Here is a 21,705-nt window from a genome sequence, read left to right on the forward strand (position 1 = left end):
AAACCATTACAGGCCCTCTGTGAAAGGGGCTCAGTTTTCTTTTAATCGGAAAGTTCTTTTTTTCATTTAATTTTATTTTATTATGTTAGTCACCATACAGTACCTCGTTAGTTTTTGATGTAGTGATCCACGATTCATTGTTTTTGTATAACACCCAGCGCTCCATACAATATGTGCCCTCCTTGGCTCCCTGCTCAGCGGGGAGTCTGCTTCTCCCTTTGGCCCTCCCCACTCTCATGTGCGCGCGCGCTCTCTCTCTCTCTCTCTCTCTCTCTCTCTCTCATTCTCTCTCTCAAATAAATAAAGTCTTTTTTAAAAATACAAAATCTGCAAATTCTTTGAGATCTGCCTCCTTCAGGGTCCTATGAGACCACTTATTTTCCCTTTAATCCAAGGTTAATTGAGCACTGCACTTGAGCCCCTTTTGCTCAACCAACCAAGACCAACATCTGTTCTTGTTGAGGGTTCCGGCCCACCCCTTGGGATTTCAGAATGAGGTGGAGCCTCTCTTTGACCAGCCCAGAAAGTTCTCCGTGACTTTACCTAAGGGGGCCTTGCCTTCGGCATCTGCATCCTCCCATCAGGCTACCCCAGACCATTCTGGTCCACATGAGCTCTTGATCACTGACTTCCTCCAGCTCCGTCCTGGTCACCACCATTTTGATTTAGTTGTATCCGTAGTGAACATTTAATTTTGAATTTTTAAACTTCACATGTAATTTCCCCGCATATATATCTTCATGTCATCAATTCGAAAGGAGTTGAGCGTATTTTACGTGCCTCAGCTTACCCTTGCCTCGTCAAATTTATCCCTGTCGTTAGTCATCAAATATGATCTAGTATTTGTGTTTTTGTTTTTATGGAACGTAATGTACACCTTCATACAAGCTAGCCTTTTGCTTCTTTTGTCTTATTTCCTTAGATTAAATTCTCAGAGTTGAGGTTGGTGCTTAAGGGCTCTGTCAATAGGGTTCTTGCTTCATTTGGGGCGCTCCTGTTTTCACTGACAGAGCAAAGAAGAGAGGCCACTTCACATGACATTCTTTCCCGTAACCTTTAAAATATTTCAGAACTCTGCACTTACATGGAAACATGTACATTTCAGCCTCCTCCCAGGCCTTCCCTCAATCCCGAAATCATTTCGGTGGGAGGACTGGGTGCACCCCCTCAGGTCGCAGTACTTTTCAGCCTGCTCTTACCTAAATTTCTCCTTGGGCTTCCTCTACCTTGAATTCTTCCCGGGGTCAGCACTTTTGCATTTTTCCAGCTCATTTCAGGCACTCCCAGCTCTGCCCTGCCTATGCATGCTCCAGGCTTTGCAGCTAAGTTCAGGTTCTAAGTCTCAGTTAAATACTGCTCAGCCCGGGTGGCAGGGCGACTGCCCGATCGTCCAGGCTCCTGCCTGCTCTCTGTCCACCTGCCGTAAGTCTATCTCGGGTTCATGTATTATGTTTCTGGTTAGCACGTGGGCAGGAAATGAGCTCCCCGCCGTGGTTGGGATCAGGGGGGAGTCTCTTCGCTTATCTGAAAAACAGGTCTTTCACTTGCCACCTGTGGCCAGTCGTCCTCTGCCCCTCTGTCCTTGGAGGCCACCTCCCCACCCCTTGCCTAGAAAGCTCTCCCAGCCCAGCCAGCTTGAGATAAGCAGAGTGAACTAGGAGGCCACTCCTGTGTGGCCCCAGGCTGCTCTGGACACGTGGGTGCATCAAGTGTCTGGATTTTCTTCCTTAAGAGGTGCAAGATTGTAGAACTGATCCTTTTGTCAGATGAAGATGCTGCTTTGTTCCTAACCAGCTTCATGTTTACAGACAGGAAGTACTTAAAGCCTTTCAGGTAGGGCTGCTTCTAAAGAAGGTTTGCAGGCTACTCTCTATATACGTCATTCTACTAGAGCATGATGCCACGGGATGGAGGTTAAGTGGCTGTTAATGTGTGTAGTTAGCAACAGTAGAAGACAGAATAGCCCATTTCTTCTCTGTAGTCACAGAGATGCCCAGCTTAAGGTTAGAGGTGCCTGCTGATAAAGTTTCACCTTGACAGTCTCGGGAGGTGAGCTCCTTTGCAATGCAGGTGGACAACCTTTGTAACCCAGACTCAGGTTCAGTGGCAGTGACAAAGTCACCAGCGCTGCTTTAGCAACGGACTTGTTTGCATGTCATAAAACGATGATATAATGCCAGCAAATATTTATTTAGCAAGTAGTGTAGGTGTGCACAGTAAGACTTGCCCTTTCCTTATGGAGTATTTCCTTACGAAGTTCATTCGTCCCTGACTCTAGGACTCTGTGGTATCATGGGAGGGGCCCAGGCCGTAAATGTCACACGATCTGAGTTCAAGCTATGGGTTGGCTCAGTTGTCGACTAGTTGTAAGACTTCAGGTACGTAAGTCACCCGAGGGTCCAGAGGTGTTTTACCTTCATAATCGGGAGGGATTGGGAAAAATACGGAATTGGGTCATTTCTAAAGACATTTTTGCTTTACAGTATCTAATCAGTACTCCTTTTTTAAAAGATTTTTTTTATTTATTTGAGAGAGAGCGCATGAGCAGGGAGAGGGGCAGAGGGAGAGGAAGCAGCAGACTCCTCACTGAGCAGGGAGCCCGACGTGGGGCTCGATCCCAGGACCCCATGATCATGACCTGAGCTGAAGGCAGCCATTTAACTGACTGAGCCACCCAGGCGCCCCTCTAATCAGTATTCCTAAATGCCATTTCACCTCTCCTTATACAATTACTTGCCCATTTCACCAGACTTGGAAGTACAGAAAATCATGAAGAAAAAATGTATAACCTGTATTTCCATCACAGAGGCAAAATAATTATTCATATTTTAAAGTATTTCCTTCCAGTCTTTATTCTAAATAGACACAAGTAAGAGGGGCTCCTGGGTGGCTCAGTCCGTTGAGCCTCTGCCTTCAGCTCAGGTCATGATCCCGGGGTCCTGGGATCGAGTCCCACGTCAGACTTCCCTGCTCATTGAGGAGTCTGCTTCTCCCTCTCGCTCTGCTCCTCCCCCTTCTTGTGCTCTGTCTCTCTTTCAAATAAATAAATAAAAACTTTTTTAAAAAGCCAGATGCACGTAAGAATGGGTAAAACAGTGTGTATGTATACATCACAACTGGGGTCATACGATATGTACATTTACGTCAAGTGGCTTTTGTTTCATTTAACAACGTACCATGAGTATTACCTCATGTTGTCCGAGCAGTGCTGTGAGCTTTTATGTAAAACTAGATAGCCTTGATCATTATGCAGTTTCTTTTGAAATTTCCATACTGGAGACCACATTACAGGCACTCTCGAAGCTAAACACACTTGGCTTGCAAACATCCTGCGTGAGTACAAATAACCAGCCTTGGCATTCTAAAGAATAAGCAGTAGGGAGACCGCAGAGCACTTCGTGCCTTCTTGCCGCCCACTGCAGGGGGGACAGGTGGGCATAGCCAGGGGTCAGAGTAAGGGTGACAGTGCACGGGACCCATCGGGGTCTCAGACGACCTCCACCGATAGTTTTCTTTGTGCACGACCAGGTTAAACAGGGCCGATCCTGGGCAAAGGGAAGATGGAGGGAAACTTGGTAATCAAGCCTTGCCTTCCTGTACCCTGCTCCACCCCACCTCTTGCTGCCTTTAACACCCCTCCTCCCTCTGCCATGGGTCTCCCCCTCCTCCGCGGGCCTGTTGCATTTTGTTCACTCTGCAGAGAAAGTTCTTATCGTATAATAACTGGAAGTTTTCTGTGGCAGTTGCCGGGTGTGGGGAGGGGCAATGTAGATTATAAGACGTCAGAAACGTACGTCTCCCCACTTCCTCCATCAGTGAACTTCCCAGTTGGAAGATAATCTAGTTCAGGTGAGAAGAACTTGTGAAAGTGAACGGTGACCAACTATTTTAAAATCACTTTCTTTTGTTTGCGTATTTCAGCAGCGTTGCGGGTTATATTGGTTTTGGCGGGCTTGCGTACACCAGGGTGTCTGTAGTGGGAAATAGTCCATTGAGTGGGAACTTTTACAGATGCTCTTAGAGGCTCCTTCCAGTTCTAAAATTCTGCGATTTATGGCATTGTTTCTATGGGAAGGAGCATTCCAAGTTCCAAACAGCTGAGTTGTGGATCTCTACCCCTTTGAGGTGTGAACTACCCAGAGATACAATCATCCTTAAAAATGCAGGTAGGTGTATGTCGTTTGTTGTATGTGTAGATAACAGTAAGAAAAGTATTGTTGATTGAAACTGCCACCCTCACGTGGCAGGTACTTTCCTCAGAGCCTCCACATGTTCCCTGGTCTTCCTCACAATGATTGAGGTAGGCATTATCGCCTCCATTTTACAGATGGGGCCCAGCAGAGCCAGCACGTGACTGCAGACCTGTCCAGCTCTGAGTCTTGTGACCTTTCTTCTTTGGTGCCTGATGCCTCCCAACCCTGTGCTAGCCAGCCTGCCTTCTCACTGCTTCGCCCCCAAAGGTCCTTCCACAAGAGAGGTGAAAGTTACTTCTTTTAAATGTATCTATGTTACTTGCTTTGAGAGACCTGAAAAGTTGATTCTTGTGCATGGAGTCATGGACCACGATGGAGCTTTTCACTCTTGCTCAATGGGGAGTAAACGGACCGTTGACATGCTGCTCTCAGACTCTGTAGAAGGAGTAGCCTGAGGAGAACCTTTTATATCAAATGTCACTGAAGTATCCAATTACAAGATTTCAAGTAAACATACTACAAAGCATCTGTAGGGACTAGAATGGCGTAGTCAACAATGAGGAGTAACAGGCCTCTCTCTTTCTTTTAACTTATTTAATGACAGTATTCACATGAATCTAGCTTAAAATGTGAGCCAGGATATCCATTCATTTGTTCATTTACTCATTAGCCATCGGATTTTTGAATCGTCTTATGTGCATAGATTCCATGCCAGGCCCCAGGGGACACAAAAGTGGATGAGACACAGTCCCTGCCTTCGAACTGAAAATCTAGTGACAGCAGGCCCAGAAACATCTTTTAAAATGATCTCGGTTTTAAATGTGCTCCCATAAGAAGTAGAGCTCATGGGTGAAGAAGAATCTCTCTTACCTGGTATAGATTTGGTGAGCATTACTTCCAGTAATGTAGAGTCTCAGCCAGTATGTGTCAATTGGCAAAACCCCACGGAAATATGATAACGCTACATTGGTTGACTACTGCTCATTGGCCCCACCACAGTGCGAGTTGCCCGAAGATGCATCCTGTCTCGGGTTAGGCTGCTCTGCGCTCTGAGATGTGCTTTTCATAACCCGTATGGCAAAGGGAGAGTGAATGCAGGGACTCAGGCTCCCATCCCGTGCTTGGTATCTTGGGGTTCGCTGCTGGGTAGGAGTTGAGGCTCTGGGCTTCTCAACTGGATCCCCACGGAAGGAATCCTCCCAGGATGACATCTGAGGACCACACTCATGAGGCTTGAAATTGGGAACTCGATGGGAGCCTGTTTCACGAGGAGGATCAGAGCTGAGGGTGGTGGTGGATCCTGGTCATGGAAATCCCTGCCCAAACCACCTTTGTGTTTCTGGAAGAAGAGCAGGGTACGGGGCGGATGAGAACGTCTGCTGGGGGCAGGAGGCCACTAGCCTCAGTTACTACAGAGGCTGAAGGCTCTCCTTGGTTCCGCGGGGGATGGCTGTGTTAGGGGGGGAGCCTGACGGACCTCATTTTTACAGAGTCTGTTTCCCACGAAATGTGCTGCCATGAGGAAGGTCCGTGTGTAACTTGCCTCGAACAGACAGACTTCATAGGACACTGTCAAAGCACAACCTGAGCGCCATCCCCCACTCTCCCGTTAAAGGTTACTCAGCCAGAAAGCCATTTTCCCTGTTTCTGAATGAAGACCTAGCACGTGACTGTCCTGACTGCTCTTATATTTTCAAGAGTCCCATTTTAATGTGTCAAATACTTGAAACGTCTAGCAATCTAGTAATCACATAATAGTCGAAGCTCCTAACTTCATTCATGTTTCTAACTGCTCCCCGCTCCTCCAGCTCGGGCTCTGGCTGGGAGAAGGGTCTGTGGCTTGGATGCTCTCTCGCTCGCTCGCTCAGCAGCTCTTGTTTCTGGGTTCAGGAGGAATGGGAAGGACCGGATGGGGCCTAGGAACGTTTTTATTGACAGGCAGTAACACAGTAGAGCTGTTTCTGTGCGGTGGGTTTTTAGGTTTGGATCTTGCTCTGACGGAGCTCTTTTGGGGGTTCTTCAGAGATCTCCCCTCACCCTGTCTCTAGGGACCTCTTCCTTCCAGCCACCTTGGTTTGGCTGCTGTAGACTCGCTAGTGCTGTTGCTCCTCCCTTCTCCGTCTCTGGAAAGCCCACTGGTCCATTTGTTCTCCCCTCTGCTGCGTTCCCTCCCCGTCCACTTGGCCCTTGGTCGGCGGAGCCTGATCGAACCCCATACATACACTCTTGGCATGATTCCATTTCTGGGCCTTGGCAGAGACTCCTGCATCCTATGTCCCCACAAACTTGGGGATGACACGCTAATCCCAGTGTCAGAGTTGGGTCCTTTGGCTTGTCCATCGGCATCCAGCCAGCCTACCTCCAGCTTTAGATTTCTCGGGCGGACATCACCAGCTAGGTGGTGGTGTCTCCCACATTGTGGGAGTCTCATGCTCCTCAGCTAGTCCCGCTGAAGCCCCTTGCTGGGCTGGAGCGGGGAGGGCAGGGACGCCCACCTCTTCCCTAGTTCTCCACTGTAGGACCAGACTGCAGATGACTTGATTCAATCATTCCTCCTCTTAGCCACCAGAAGCCTGGGACTTTTGCACCCTCACTGTGGGTGAGGTCAAAACCAGTGCCCTTGGTTTTGGGCTATGTTCTGTGAGGAATTGGATCTAGGCCTGGCATTTCCCCTTGGAATCGGTATCAGTCTTATCATAGGGGCTTAGTTGACATGTCCGTAACACCCTCCTGGAATACTTTTTTGAGAACCAGTACTTATCCTCTGCCCCACTCTTGGAGGTTCACAAGGTACACAGCATAGAAGAGGCTTCCAGGCATCCTGCCCACTTTGCTCTAGCCTCTTCCTCTCTTGACCTTCCTGCCCTAGGGCCCGTGCTCACACCGTACCTCCCCAGCTCCCTGCTCCTTCTCTGCAATGCTGGCTCCCTCTGAGCCTTCAGGATTCTTAAAATATTGCTGCCCCAGAAAAGGCTTTCTTGTCCCCCCCCACCTAAGTAGATCACCCCTCAAGGCTCTGCCACTGCATCCGGTCCTCTTTATTTCCTTCATAGCACATATTCTAGAAGATATATTTTCAAAATATAAATTACACAAACTATTAAGGATCTTTCTCTCCCATCAGGGTGTAAGCCCCATGAAGGAAAAGTCCATGCCTGGTTCTGTTCAGCAACATGTACCTAATTGGTGCCCACTAAATATTTGTTGAATAAATGAATGAAGGCATGAATTAAAAAGTTAACATTGTTTAAGCTATGATTTCCCAGATGGATCTCTTCTTTCACGTTAACTCTCAATATTGGAGGGCTGGGCATGGTTGCATGGGATGCTCAGGCAGAGTTTAGGCAGCGCGGATAGGAGCCTTAACTTCTAGGGTGTACTTTGCTAGTCGTCATTACCCCCTGCCACCACCACCCCCAACTCTCACTTTAATTCTTTCTCACTGTCTTCCAACAAGAACTTTGTTTAAGGCTAACAGAGTGGGGCCATTACCCCCATTTTACAGATAAGTACACCAAGGAGAAGAAGTTAGGTGTGGGCTCCCTGAAGGGGTTAATGGCAAGCATGCCTCAGAGCTCAGCACTCCCCGCTCCATCCTGGGCGGGTCCTCTCCTGTCTCCCCTGCTGTTCCTGTTGCCCCAGCTGTCCTCTGGCCTCAGACCGGGCCTGTGGCCCGATGCACCACTTCTGAATTGTGTAGAGGCCACAACAGCTCAGGCTTGGTTTGGAATGAAGAGCCCAGAACCTGTCTTGCATGGGGCATAGCAAGAGCATTTTTCTTGCAGATGCAGCAGCTAAGAAAGCAGTGCATCCCTGTCCTTGGCCTGCATGGCTGGAAGTTCATGGCTGATGGGAAGGTCTTCCTCCCCGGGGAGAAGTAGAAGCGAGATTTTGAAGGAAGGTGTCGGGCTTGAACTAGGCTGGGCGATTGCCTTCTCTTTCCTTCTTTCCCCGGTCACTCCACAGACCTTCCTCACCCCAGCCCCAAGCCTGAGAACCTCACGTTCTTCCTTTGACGTGTTTTCCTCCCTGCGAGGCCCATCGGGGCAGTCTCTGGGGTGCTGATATATGCATAGACTTGCTTCAGGAGGAGAGAATCTTATCTCCTGGGTGCACATTCTTCTGGTGTGGCCTGTCTGGTTATTATCCAATCGAAACTGCAGCTGTTGACAGTTGGTTACATAATTACTGTGTGTCGATTATGCTACTGTATAGACCACCGATTTCATCGGTTGGTGATTACTGCCATGTCTTCACAGCATTCTCTGCAACATGGCAGTGTTTCCCTTGATGCTGGCTTTCTGATGGCGATCGCTGTTTACACTACTGGTAATGCCTTACATTTCAGATGTGCTCCAGAGGTAACTGAGCACTTTCGTTTTATTATCTCGTTGGGCTCTTTTATAGGAAAAGGCAAACAGGCACCTTATTTTAGGAGCGTAGGAGGTAAAGTGTTGATTCGGGGTATAGCCTAACTGTCGATGTCGGCATGATGTAACTATTTTTTTTTTTTTTACAGCAAATATTTCATAGTTTATTGGCAAAAATTAAAAAGCGAATCTTGAATTTTTCTGACTCCAGTTGTTTAAGCCTCCTTGTCAAAATCCAACAAGGAGAGTAGTAGAAGGTGAATCCTGTCCAGGGTCATATAAAGTAAATCCTGATTTCTCGGCCAGGATCTGAACTCCAGGATCTAAACCCAGGGCATGGTTTAACATTCTTCACATTGTGAAGAAGTGGATGGTTGACTCCGGAGTTTGCTTAGCATAGGGGCCTCCATTTATTTATTCTTGCACACAACCTCAGATTCACCACTGCAAAGTGAAAGAGCGCAGCAACCAGTACCGTCTAATTCTGAAACATTTCCATCGCTCCAAAATAAAACCACCTGTTCCTAAGCAGTCACTCCCTGGTACTTACTCCCTGTAGCCCTAGGCAACTAATCTGCTTTTTGTTTCTATGGATTTGACTGTTCTGGATAGTTCATAGCAATGGAATCACACAATGTGTCCTTTGGTGTTTGGCTTCTTTTGCTTAGCATATGTTCTCAAGGCTTATACATGTGGTAGCAGGTGTCAGTATTTCCTTCCTTCCTTATGGCTGCAAACCCAGTATTTTTAATGTCAACACTTCCTGGGGTTATGAAAACCCCGGCACTGACCCACCTATAGACCCACCCTCTTCGTTGGCATTACCTTCCTCTCTCTTGAACTAGGCTGGGCGATTGCCTTCTCTTTCCTTCTTGGGGCTTCAGTCCATAAGAATGTACAAATCCTACAGTTTCTTGTGCAGTTAAAGCTGTAGTCTGTTGCATATTACTTAGGACTCTGGAAGAAAGCCATAGGTGGTTTTATACAAGGATTACAAGTAATTCTTTGGGTAAGAAGACCCCTCCTTGGGGACAAGAAATGTTCATTAGATTATGTCAGGAAAATGATGGAAGTATTCTCAAGACCCTCACGTCCTGGAAATGTGTGCTTTCATGATTTTTACTGGCAGTGCTAAAAGCCCATGTGGATATTCCATGGGCCCCCCTCAGAGGTGGGGACCTGCTGGTTTAAGGTCTGTCCTTCAGCCTTTGTAGGTGGCGTGTATTAAGAGAATGAGCTTCAGAGGTGGACACAGCTGGCTTTAAATCCCACCTCCACCGAGTGTTAGACATTGGTCCTTGGGCACATGACTTTAAGTTCCTTCATGGGTAAATGGAAGTGATGTTATCTACTAGTGGTAGGCTGAAAAATCGCTCTCCAAAAATAACCATGTCCTAATTAATCCCTGGAACCTGTGTTACCGTATTTTTGGGGGGGGGGGGAGTCTTTGCAGATGTGAATAATTTAAGGACTTTGAGATGAGCAGATCATCCTGGATAATCCATACGGGCCCTACCTGGAATCACAGTGTTCCTCATACGGGACGCAGAGGTTTCTCAACCTCGTTTCTCAACAGCCAAGGAGGGCCAGTGCTGGAAGCATCCAGAAGCTGGAAGAAGCAAGGGCTGGCTTCTCCCATAGAACCTCCAGAGGGAATATGGCCCTGCTGACACTTTGATTTCAGCCCAGTAGCCCTGGTTTTGGACTTGTGGACTTCAGAGGGGTGAAGGAATATATTTGTGTGGTTTGACGCCACCAAGTTGTGATGTGTTGCAGTGTTCTCAGGAAACAAACGTACTTCTTTTAGAAGCTAACTTACAGCTGCATTTAACTGGCATGTTGCACTTAGCTTTCCTCTCTTCTGTCCTTGTGCCCAAGATGGTGTTTCTCAAACTTTGTGTACAGCGGTTAGAAATTGTAGCTCTAGAGCCATGAGTTTCTCAGCCTCGTCGCTGTTGACATCCTGGGCCAGATACTACTTTGTTGTGGGGCTGTCCTTTGCATTGTAGGATGTTTTGAAGCATCCCTACCCAACTAGATGCCAGTAGCACCTTCCTCCCAGTTGTGATAACAAGAAAAGTCTCCAGACATTGCCAAATATCAGCTGGGGGACAAAATAACTCCCTGCTGAGAACTACTAACCTAGGTTTGATCCCAGCAATATCCCTCCAGACGTGTGTGTTCTCACGTAGGTTAGACAACCTCTCTGAGCCTCAGTTTCATTATCTCTATGATGATAATAGTACCAACATCACAGGGTGGATGTAAAGATAGTCACATGATATAATACACACAAAGATCTCAAAAGAGTGCCTCGTACCCAGGAAAGTGTTGAATAAATGAAAGCCGTTAATTATTAACCCATGCTCTGCCACACTGGTCTATCACACTATTTTGTGCAGTTTCCGTGATAGAAATAGTGGGTTTTTAAAAACTTTTCCAAGTGGGCGCCTGGGTGGCTCAGTTGGTGAAGCGACTGCCTTCAGCTCAGGTCATGATCCTGGAGTCCCGGGATCGAGTCCCACATCCGGCTCCTTGCTCAGCAGGGAGTCTGCTTCTCCCTCTGACCCTCTGACTCTCTTCCCTCTCATTCTCTCTCTCTCTCAAACAAATAAATAAAATCTTAAAAAAAAATAAATAAAAAAATAAAAACTTTTCCAAGTAGTAACTTGTATGGTAAAGCTCAGTGTTTGAAATGAAACATCCTTCTTTTGTTACCCGCCCCTTCTGCCCCACTTTTCCCCACCGCTGTGCTTAGGAGTTGAGGAATCATGGCTTGGCTTGCATGCTTGGATTGCCTGTCAGTCGTGCTTACTCACTGAACTCTTCATATAATCCCCTCGATGAGCTGTAACAATAAGAAAACCCCCTCCCATCTGTCAGTGATAGTTCTATTATTCTGTAATTACAGCCCTCTCCTTGGTGACGTGGTTGTAGCATTCACTTATAGATGTGTCACTGTCTCTATTCAAATGTGCGAAATATTTAGCAGCGTTTAGCAGTTTTTGGTGAAATGTTAGAAAGTGTTTTGAATAGATACCATCATCTACTTTTGTAAGGAAGAGGAATGTGCTCCAACTGTGGTTTGGGCCATTGTGTCTCTAAGCACTGGGGGCATGGCAGTGAATAAAAACAAAGATTCCCTGTTCTCAATGAGCTTGTATTCTAGCACAGAATCATAATAATATGCATGATGAGCAAGTGAATGGTATAGTATATTAGAGGGAGGTAAGAACTTTGGAAAACAAGCAGTCTAGGGTGGGGGGGGATTGGGAGTGCTCGGTTGGCACTGGGGACAAGATGTGATCTTGAATAGGGTGGAAACGTTTTTTAGTATTTTCATAGGGGTGAATGAAAATGTCTTTGTGGATTAAAACCAGTGTTTGCTAATGCACCTCTGCCTGTGATGTACAGTTTGAATACTTGAATCTTTCAAAGGTCCTAAACCTATGCTCCTTTTCCACTGTACTCTCTGGGAGTGTCTTTGAAGGTTAAGCCATGTGGCTTTGGTTTATCCCAGCTGCCGTGGGAATTCTTCATAGGAATGGTTCAGGGATAATTATTAGCAATGCAGTCTTGGGGAAAGAGTATGCCTAGCACCTCAGAGCACCTTTACTTAACATCAAATAGATTATCTTTTTAATTCCGGCTCTCCACGTATATAGTGGATGACTTTGGGCAAGTCACTTAACGTCTCCAAGCCCCACCCCCACCCTCCTAATGACCTTTGTAAGGATTAAATGAAATAACGCATCAAAAGCACTTAGACTTGTGGGTGCCTGGGTGGCTCAGTTGGTTAAGCGACTGCCTTCAGCTCAGGTCATGATCCTGGAGTCCGGGGATCGAGTCCCCGCATCGGGCTCCCTGCTGAGCAGGGAGTCTGCTTCTCCCTCTGACCCTCCCCCCTCTCACGCTCTAGCTCATTCTTTCTCTCAAATAAATAAATAAAATATTTAAAAAAAAAAGCACTTAGACTTGTGTCTAGAGCATAGTAGATCCTCAGAAAATGCCGGTAGTTAAATTTTCCAATTAGTATGTAGAAAACTTCTAAGGTAGTATATACCTTATTCATGGTAATTGTAATTGTTTCAGATATGTGCAAACACTGCTCTAATAAACTCTGCCTGCAAAAGGCGAGTCTACAAAGAGAGCCTGTGAGCTGGCCTCTTGTGAGCTAGGGGTCTGGACACATGGAGTACTCTGTGCGAATTTTCCGAAAGGGAGATTGAAATGAATAGAGGCAGTGTATAATTCAGGTAATAAAAGCCCAGCTATTAAAAAAGATGATATGATGAATTAGGTACCATGGATGGTTCCATTGATTGACTTTTGTGGGGAATAGTATGGCTATTCACCTTGCTGGTAGATGCTGAGATGGGCATTTATTAGATGATGGAGTAGAACGAGTTGCCCAGTGACGCTGAATGACTGCAAACGGTCCTCAGGGAGTCCAGGGCTTGATTGGGAAATGGTCAGGACCAGGAACAGAGCATACCTGGGATGCCCTGCTGCGCTGCCAAGAAAAAGCCCTAGAGGTCATGGAGGTGGTGATTGCACCACACTGTGATGGTACTGAGTGCCACTGAATCATTCACTTTAACATGGTTGGGTTGATGTTATGTGAATTTCACCTTCATCGTTTTTTTTTTTTTTAAATGAATTTCTGGGGATGCCTGGGTGGCTCAGTCGGTTGAGCATCTGACTCTTGATTTCCACTCAGGTCCTGATCTTGGGGTGTGGGATTGAGCCCCGAGTGGGTCTCTGTGCTCAGCGCAGAGTCTGTTTGAGATTCTCTCTCCCTTTTCCTCTGCCCTTCTCCCCACTCGAGGACACTCTCTCTCTTTTTCTCCCTCTCTCTAAATAACTGCATAAATAAAATAAAAAATAAATAAAAATGCATTTCTGACAGTGCCAGAACTAAAGCCCACATCCCCCATCTCCTTGTCTACTCTTCAAAACAGTTACTAAAGAACAGGGCAGTCTTGGAGCGCCTGGGTGGCTCACTTGGTTGAGTGTCAGACTCTTGGTTTCAGCTCACGTCATGATCTCATGGGTCATGGGATCAAGCCCCACACTGGGAATCTGCTTGAGGATTCTTTCCCACTACGTGTGTGTGAGCTCTATCGCGTGCGCGCTCTCTCTCTCTCTCTCTCTCTCTCTCTCTCTCTCTCTCTCTCTCAAATAAATAAAATCTTTAAATAAATGAATAAAAGAACAGGGCAGTTTATATGGAATCACTTCTCTTTAACTTTACAAATGTATTAAAAGTTTAATGTTTCAGATAGCCAACACTTGCTGCCTGTTGGCTTGTTTATAAAATTCAGTCCTGCTCTGTTGGTTACACAGATAGAAGCCAAAGCCGTACCCCCACAGTATCCATCATAGTATCTTGCCCCTAGCAGTTGCCCAATAAATGGGGATTGATTTGAATGTATGTTGTTTTCTGTGTTGCCATAACTTGAGGATGTAATATGTCAGTGGAAGTGGATTTGAACTATACAGTATTAGCGATATTGAAGTTCAGCTTGCTCCGAGTTGAGTGACCTGGGCCCAGAGAGGTTGGGTCACTCCTGTAGCTAGGGGCAAGGCCAGGCTGGTGTGTTTTTCCCGCCCTAGTTTTATTGAGATACAGTTGCCATACAGGTGCTTATAAGTTTAAGTTGTGCAGCATCATTATTTAACTTAACATATATCATGAAATGATGACAGCAATAAGTTTAGTTAATGTCCATCATCTCATGTACAGACAAAAGAAAAAAATTGGTCTTTTCGTTGTGATAAGAACCCTTAGTAAATACTCTCTGAACTTTCAAATACACCATATGGCAGTGTGACCTACAGTCATCACGTGGTACGTTACCTCCCCAGTACCTATTTATCTGATAACTGGAAGTGTGTACCTGAATCCAGTTCTCTTTCCCCCGGACCCCACCTCTGGCAAATACAAATCCGATCTCTTTTTCTATGATGTTGGTTTTTTCTTTGTTTGTTTCTTTCTAGATTCCACATATAAATGAGATCATACAGTATTTGACTTCTTTCACTTAGCATACTGCCTCAGGGTCACCTGTGTTGTCTTAAATGGCAGAATTTCTTCCTTTTTATGGCAGAATAGCACTCTGTGTGTGTGTGTGTGTGTGTGTGTGTGTGTGTGTGTGTCCGTCTGTCTGTGTACCACATCTTCTTTGTCCACTGATTCACTGATGGACATTTAGGTTGTTTCCACACTGGCTATTGTAAGTAACGCTGTGGTGAACATGGGAGTACAGATATCTCTTGGACACACTGTGTTTATCTCCTTCAGGTATACGCCCAGAAGTGGAATTGCTGAATCCTACTGTGGTTCTTTTTAATTTTTTGAAGAACCCCCATACTGTTTTGTTTTTGTTTTTTTTTAAGAAAAACTTTTAATTTTGAAATAACTATAGACTAACAAAATTTTGCAAAAAGTGTACAGAATACTCCTGTGTACCCTTCATCCAGATTCCCCCAGTGGATGTATTTCATATAACTATAGTGCCAAGCAAAACCAGACATTTGATACTGATAATTTGTGTGTGTACTTCTATCCCCATGCTGTGTTTTCCATAGCTGCGGCATCAACGTGCAATCCCACCAACAGTGCACAGGGTTCCGTCTGCTTCCAGGGTGTGCTTTTTTAACTTCATATTTGTGAAAACATCAGTAGGTAGTTCATCCCGCCATAGCCGTTGGGATATGATTTGGTTTCCTTTTTTTCTCCTTTCTTTCTCTCTCTCTCAAGAACCTGACACCCCGATTCTGTGGAAAATCCTGTTTCTAGGAAGGTAAGACCCATCCATGTTCCATCCCTTCTTTTTGCCACTACTTAACCGATGTGTGTTTCAGCCAGTTCTTTTCGGAGTTTCTGCTAGCTCACCGATTAAGGGGGAGAAGTGGTGCTTCCCTGTTGTAGGGACCAGGGACTGGACTAGGTATCCTTCTAAGGCTCCTTTCAACGCCACCTGCCCACTCAGTGATTACCTGGTGGGTCGGTTTTGAGCTGACTTAAACATGAGGGGGTATTGCAAGTTCTGTGTATAAATCCTAACTATTCCTCATACTGTTTTCACGGCAGTAAAGAAAGGATGTGGAAAGAATGAGTATGGCCATGGAAGGGGTGGGAAAGGGTCTTCCTGGAGTTTGGACAAGGATTCTACTGTCCTTTAAGTTCAGTATAACGACGTATGATGGGTTGAGACTAGAAAGTTTGAAAGGGGCATTGTGAGAAGCAGGATCTTCAGGGCACCTGGGTGGCTCAGTCGTTAAGCGTCTGCCTTCGGCTCAGGTCATGATCTCAGGGTCCTGGGATCGAGCCCCGCATCAGGCTCCCTGCTCGGCAGGAAGCCTGCTTCTCCCTCTCCCACTCCCCCTGCTTGTGTCTCGTCTCTTGCTGTCTCTCTTTCTGTGTCAAGTAAATAAATAAATCTTAAAACAAACCAACCAACCAAAAACAAGATGGGTGGTACCAGGCTGGCTCAGTCCGTGGAGCTTATGACTCTTGATCTCAGGGTTGTGAGTTCAACCCCCACATTGGGTGTAGAGTTTCCTTTAAACATGTTTATGTGTATATGTATATTTATGTAGACTATAGAATACATAGTATATAAATAAATATATAACCTAATAAAAATACAAAATATATATGAATAAATATTTATAAATATATATTTTTTAAAATGAGATGGCATGTATATATTTTGTCACTAGTCTTCTGTGACATTTTCAATGATTGCATTTTTAATGGACATAGCATAATGTGTACAGATTACTAGTGTTGGAAATGCATTTTAATCATTAAGTGTTATAAATACTATAAATAGGCTTTCAACATCTCCAGTCATTTCCATGGGATAAATTACTGGAAATGCAATTACTGGATCAGTGGGGGTTACAGAATGATAGTGTTTTTTAAGTGTACATGGCCAAATTTTTCTCTGGAAAACTAGTATCTGTCTAGATTTAGACCAGCAGTGGGATTGACCAGTTTCCTGCTTGTTTGAAAACATTTGATGTTACTCACTTTTTCAAAATCTTTGACACATTGATATCAAAAACACTAACTCATGTTTTAATGTGCATATATTTGATTTTAGGTATGTTTGAATATTTTTGGCCATTTGTGTGATTTCTTCGTAAATTGTCTTATGTCACTTGCCAATTTTTGAAAGCAAAATTTTAAGTTAATTGACAAGAACTCTTTATTGGTTTAGATTGTAAGCCCCCTTTCTGCCATATGTTGCAAGTATTTTCTTCAATTTGCCTGCCTTTTGGTTTTGTGTTTAGTAGATTTTCTCGAAGATTTACACATTTTTGCTGTCAGAATTTTTCTGTAGAAGTTTGTCCTCTGTCATGCTTAGGCAGATCTTTTCCACCCTGTTATTATATAAATATTACTGTAATTTTCTTCTAGTACTTTGGTGGTTTTGTTTTTAAATTTTACTGCATCTGAAATTTATTTTTGGGTCAGGGGAGTGATGGGGAGTCACCTTTATCCTTTCTGAAATGAATAGCCAGTTGACCAACCTGACTTGATAATTCATCTTATTGATTTGAAATATTGTATTATATGCTGAATTCTAGACTGTCCTTAAACAGTTTGCTGCTGAGAACAGAACGAGTTTTAGTTCCTGTAGCTTTAGAACACATTTTGGTAACATACCTGGTAGTGTAATCTCTAGTTATTCAACCTCTTTCCCCCCAAATTTATTGAGTATTCTTGACAGTTCTTCTAAAGGAAGTTTAGAGTAATTTTATCAAGTCCTAAACAATACTGCCAGTGAGGTAGTAATTGTAACTGAATTACATTTCTGAATTTATTTGCTGGAAATTGATCTTTATGATTAAACTTTCACAGTCAGTAGGATGACACAAGATTTCATTATTTTGAGTCTTCGAAACGCTTCGAAATGTACTGTATGCTGTCCAAGGAGCATGCTAATTCAAAATATATTCAAGGGACTACTAAGGGACTATGTAACACTAAAGTTATTACATGGGTTTCTTTAGTTGGTTCTGTATACCTCTCTTTAAATGTATTTAAGATTTAAGATTTAAACAGAAAACGAATTCCTATTTGTTAGCTATCTTTTTTTCCTCTATAGATGTGAATTTGGCCCCCATTATATTTCTAGGTGGTTATTTCCACAAATTAAGGAAACTGTTGATTTTTGTGTTTGGGCTGATTTTTTTTTCAGGTGACTCTACTGGATTTGATTAAGTGGATTGATTATTGTATTTCTAAATAATGTTCATTACATTACATCTTCTAGCTCCCATTATTTATAATTTTGTACTGCTTTGGCTGACACTTTTAGAAAAATAGTCAAATAACAGAGGTGATAGGAGGCATCCTTGTCCAGTTTCTGACTTTAAAGGCAATGTCACTAGTACTTTGCCATCACACATGATTTGTGGTTTTCTTCCTACAGTACCTTGGCAATTCCAGTCTCTTTCTTCTTCAAATAAGGTGTATCTAATAATAAGTTATTGGTGTGTGGCCTTTTTGACGTATAACAGTTAAACTCTGGAAACGGTAACTATATTTGTCTGGAGTTCTGTGACTAAAAGGTGGCATATGGGCCTTATAAATAAATACCTTTTATTTTAGATTCTAACCGATTTGTACTTGTATTCTATGCAGTGCCGAACTTTTAAATATCTGTAAGAAACAATTTAGAATATACCATACTCAAATTAGAAAGGTGGGTCAAAAATTCATGTAATATAAAGCCTTAATTTTTTATGCAGTATTATTAAGACCTTAGAAGCATATTCAACTGGTTACATTTCACTCCTTCAAAGAAACAAATTTTAATTTTATGTGTCTTACTTTGGAGACTACTTTCCTAAAGAATCCATTTTTGGCTTTGATACTGATCCTACTTTTTGGATTACTAGTGGTGCTTTTGAAAGCACATTTGTGAGTATACTTCTGTTTAATGACGTCATGAGCAGTTTACAAAATGTACTGTATGCTGTCCAAGGAGCATGCTAATTCAAAATATATTCAACTACCTTAGCAATAGGGAACCTTTTTAGTTTTTAATGCTCGGCCCCTTCGCCAAAAAGGGGAAAATTGGCCTGTATAAGTAATTCAGGTTTCTCCCTGCAAAATGTGGAAAATACCGAAAAGTGTAAGGAATTACACTGTGTCTGTGTAATTGCGATCATCCTGTAAATACAGGTCCTTTCATCTAAACATTGTAATCACATGTGTTTTTTCCTTGCTGTGGAGCGTTTAAACAGGAAAACAGGATGGTTGGGCTGTGGGAATCTGGGGTGAGAGATGATCTGTGCAGTCTTACAGATGGCCAGGGTCCTGAGGATGAGTCCCAGGGGATGACCTCAGCACGGTCCACCACCGTCCTGAAACAATGACTGACCCAGGTGTCCTCAGAAAGCCTGAAAAGCAAAGCTGAGATTATCCCGCATGACCTCTGGGTGGCTTAGGGTCACCTGAACAAAACACTCCTTTTCTCTGAGCCACCGTGTAGATTTTGCTTTGACATCTTTGATCAGTCATCTGACACACACGGGGATATTACCCGCATAGACTTGCTCCTGTTGTGCAGAAAGAATAGTGTGAAGCAGGGTGGGATAAATTGTCTGACTCCTAAGGCCAGATTCCAGGGATTTTTTTTTTTAAGGGCCTTTGGCCATGTGATATTTTACATAAATATTTTTTAAGAACCCTGTTTGACAGATCAGCGTGTCTCCCGCTGTGGTATAATATTAGTTCTAAAAACTTATAGCTGATCCATTTCCAAAGCCAGAAAAAGGGGATGGTGGGAGAGCTTGAATTAGAAATTTAATGCGAAGAATTTGTGAATTGCTGGTATTCTCATTTCTGTCAGCGTGACACATTTGTGGAAGAAATAGATTTCTAAAAATGTGTGGTGGCTGCCCTGCAATCTGTATTTGTTCATAGTTGACAGTCGTTTTACAAGGTCATCAGTAAGTTAAGAGTCAATCAACAAACAAGGGAAGTTTTAAGAAGAGTGATTTTGTAACATTGTTTTGTTCCAGTGGTCTTGGTATTTCACTTAATTAAAAATGAAATTAGAAAAAGAATTTTCTTGGGGCGCCTGGGTGGCTCAGTCGTTGAGCGTCTGCCTTCAGCTCAAGTCATGGTCCCAGGGTCCTGGGATCAAGCCCCGCATCGGGCTCCCTGCTCCGCGGGAGGCCTGCTTCTCCCTCTCTTACTCCCCCTGCTTGTGTTCCCTCCCTCGCTGTGTCTCTGTCAAATAAATAAAATCTTAAAAAAAAAAAAAAGAAAAAGAATTTTCTTTTACCTTGGACCTTTTTACAAAGTTTGGAGATTCTGGGATCATGTGGACACAGTCTTCTGCCCCATGTTTCCCCCTATAATTTCTTCTTTGCATGAGGCAGATATCTTACATTTTTGCCTGTGTTTCCATTTTCTGGAATTTCAGGTTAAAATACACATGTGTCTCAGTCTATTCCTTGAGAACAGCACTATCTGCTAGAACTACAGTGAGAGGCACTTAGGTCATTTTAAATTGTATAGTAGTCACATTTCACCTAATGTATCAAAAATATTATTTCAACGGTCACATGGAAACTTAGTGATACATTTTATGTTTTTTCTTCAGACTAAATCTTCTAAATCTAGATTTTCATCAAAAATACTGGGTCTTTATTTAGATTTCATAGGCTTGCAGTTGAAAAAGTAGACTCACATTCCCAGGTTCCAAACATATGTAAAGGTTTCCCTGTAATAGAAGCAAGCAGAGTTTTAAAAACTTCCAAAATTAAAATTAAAAAAAATTAAAAATTCACCTCCATTCTATATATGTATTTCAAGTGACAGTTTTATGCATAGCATGTAATCCTAGTTATTAGCATAGGGGATTGGAAGAGACCTGGCTTGAGAAAGTGAGGACTCCTATTGGCTCTGTGATTAACTGGCCATGTAACCTGGAGTATAGTACTGTTGGCCTGGAGGTCTTCATCTATAAATTACTTATAGGGAATGGACCGTATGTTCTTCACTGAGGTCCCTTTGATGCTCGTAAAATATTGCGAATCTTGGATGCGGAAAGCCTCAAAATGCCACACCAAATTGAATGTATTTCAGACCATTTCTGTAAAAATAAATAGCTGGTAAGTGTTATATTTCATGATACATAGAGGATAGAAAACGGAAAAGCCACATCATAAATGATTGTCCACAGGAGCTCTTGGCTCTCCTTTGGGGGGTTAAATGTTCACATACTGTAGAAATTATAGAATTAATTTCTCTCTTTTCTCGTGAAACTGCCTTTGTTTCCTATGGCTGCTTACCAAATTCCCCTAGATTTAGTGGCTTAAAACAACACATTTATCTTTATAGTTCCAGAGGTCAGAAGCCCAACATTGGTCTCGGGAGGCTCAAATGGAAGTGTCAGCAGGACTGGAGGCTCTACTCGAGGCTCTACACGAGAATCTGTCATTCTCGTCTTGTCTTCTTGAGATTCGGAGGCCAGCGGCATTCCCTGGCTGATGGCCCCTTTCCATCTTCAAAGCGCAAGACCTAGTAGAGTCTTTCTCACATCCTGTCATTCAGATACGAGCTTTTCTGCCTCCCTCTTGCATTTGAAGGACCCCTGTGATTACATTGGGCCCAGCAGATAATCCTATTTTAAGGACAGTTGATTAACAACCTTAATTTCGCCTGCATCCTTAATCCCTGCTCCCCCCCCTCCCCCCCCCCCCCCCCCCGCCCTAGCCTTGGCATTGTCACACCATAGTCACAGGTTCTGGGCACTAGGACATGACCATCTTTGGGGGGGCCATTTTTCTGCTACCACATTGCCAGTCTCTGATGTTTCATAGTTTTTGCTAGTAGATTTGGAGCTAGTCATTTTTGTTTTCTCTTCTCCCTTTTCCTTCTCCGAGACAGGGAACAGTCAGTTAACAGAGGCAGGAATCAAGGAATTCAGGCTAAGTAGTGACCTCAAATGACTAAAGAATTTCTCTTCAGTGAAGCCTACCTCAATCTCTAGCTGTTGGTCAAAGCTGATTAGCTGTGGAAGGTTCTCTTACCTAGGACCATGTTCCCATCCATGGAATGACAGAGAGGCTGTGTCCTTCTGAAGAGAATAGGGATGTGAATTACCTAA

At 43.9% G+C, this 21,705-nt stretch overlaps 2 protein-coding genes across 7 annotated transcripts in view; both read left to right on the top strand.

Annotated features, from left to right (window-relative positions):
- PIP5K1B (phosphatidylinositol-4-phosphate 5-kinase type 1 beta) overlaps positions 1-21,705 on the top strand; it is a 293,743-nt gene that overhangs the window by 33,051 nt on the left and 238,987 nt on the right. For 2 of the 5 annotated variants that reach the window (XM_028117385.2, XM_028117383.2), the window contains exon 2: positions 4,328-4,477. The exons of the other annotated variants lie outside the window; for them this stretch is intronic. The gene's annotated coding sequence lies outside the window, so the exon portion shown is untranslated. The remainder of the gene's footprint in view (positions 1-4,327; positions 4,478-21,705) is intronic. 5 annotated transcript variants of the gene reach the window in all.
- Positions 1-21,705, top strand: part of PABIR1 (PP2A Aalpha (PPP2R1A) and B55A (PPP2R2A) interacting phosphatase regulator 1) — a 77,921-nt gene that overhangs the window by 32,979 nt on the left and 23,237 nt on the right. The gene's annotated exons all lie outside the window — the stretch shown is intronic.

The sequence above is a fragment of the Eumetopias jubatus genome, unplaced genomic scaffold (assembly GCF_037043125.1).
Source record: "Eumetopias jubatus isolate StellerSeaLion01/CBP00866 unplaced genomic scaffold, mEumJub1_p1.0 scaffold_15, whole genome shotgun sequence".
NCBI lineage: Eukaryota > Metazoa > Chordata > Mammalia > Carnivora > Otariidae > Eumetopias > Eumetopias jubatus.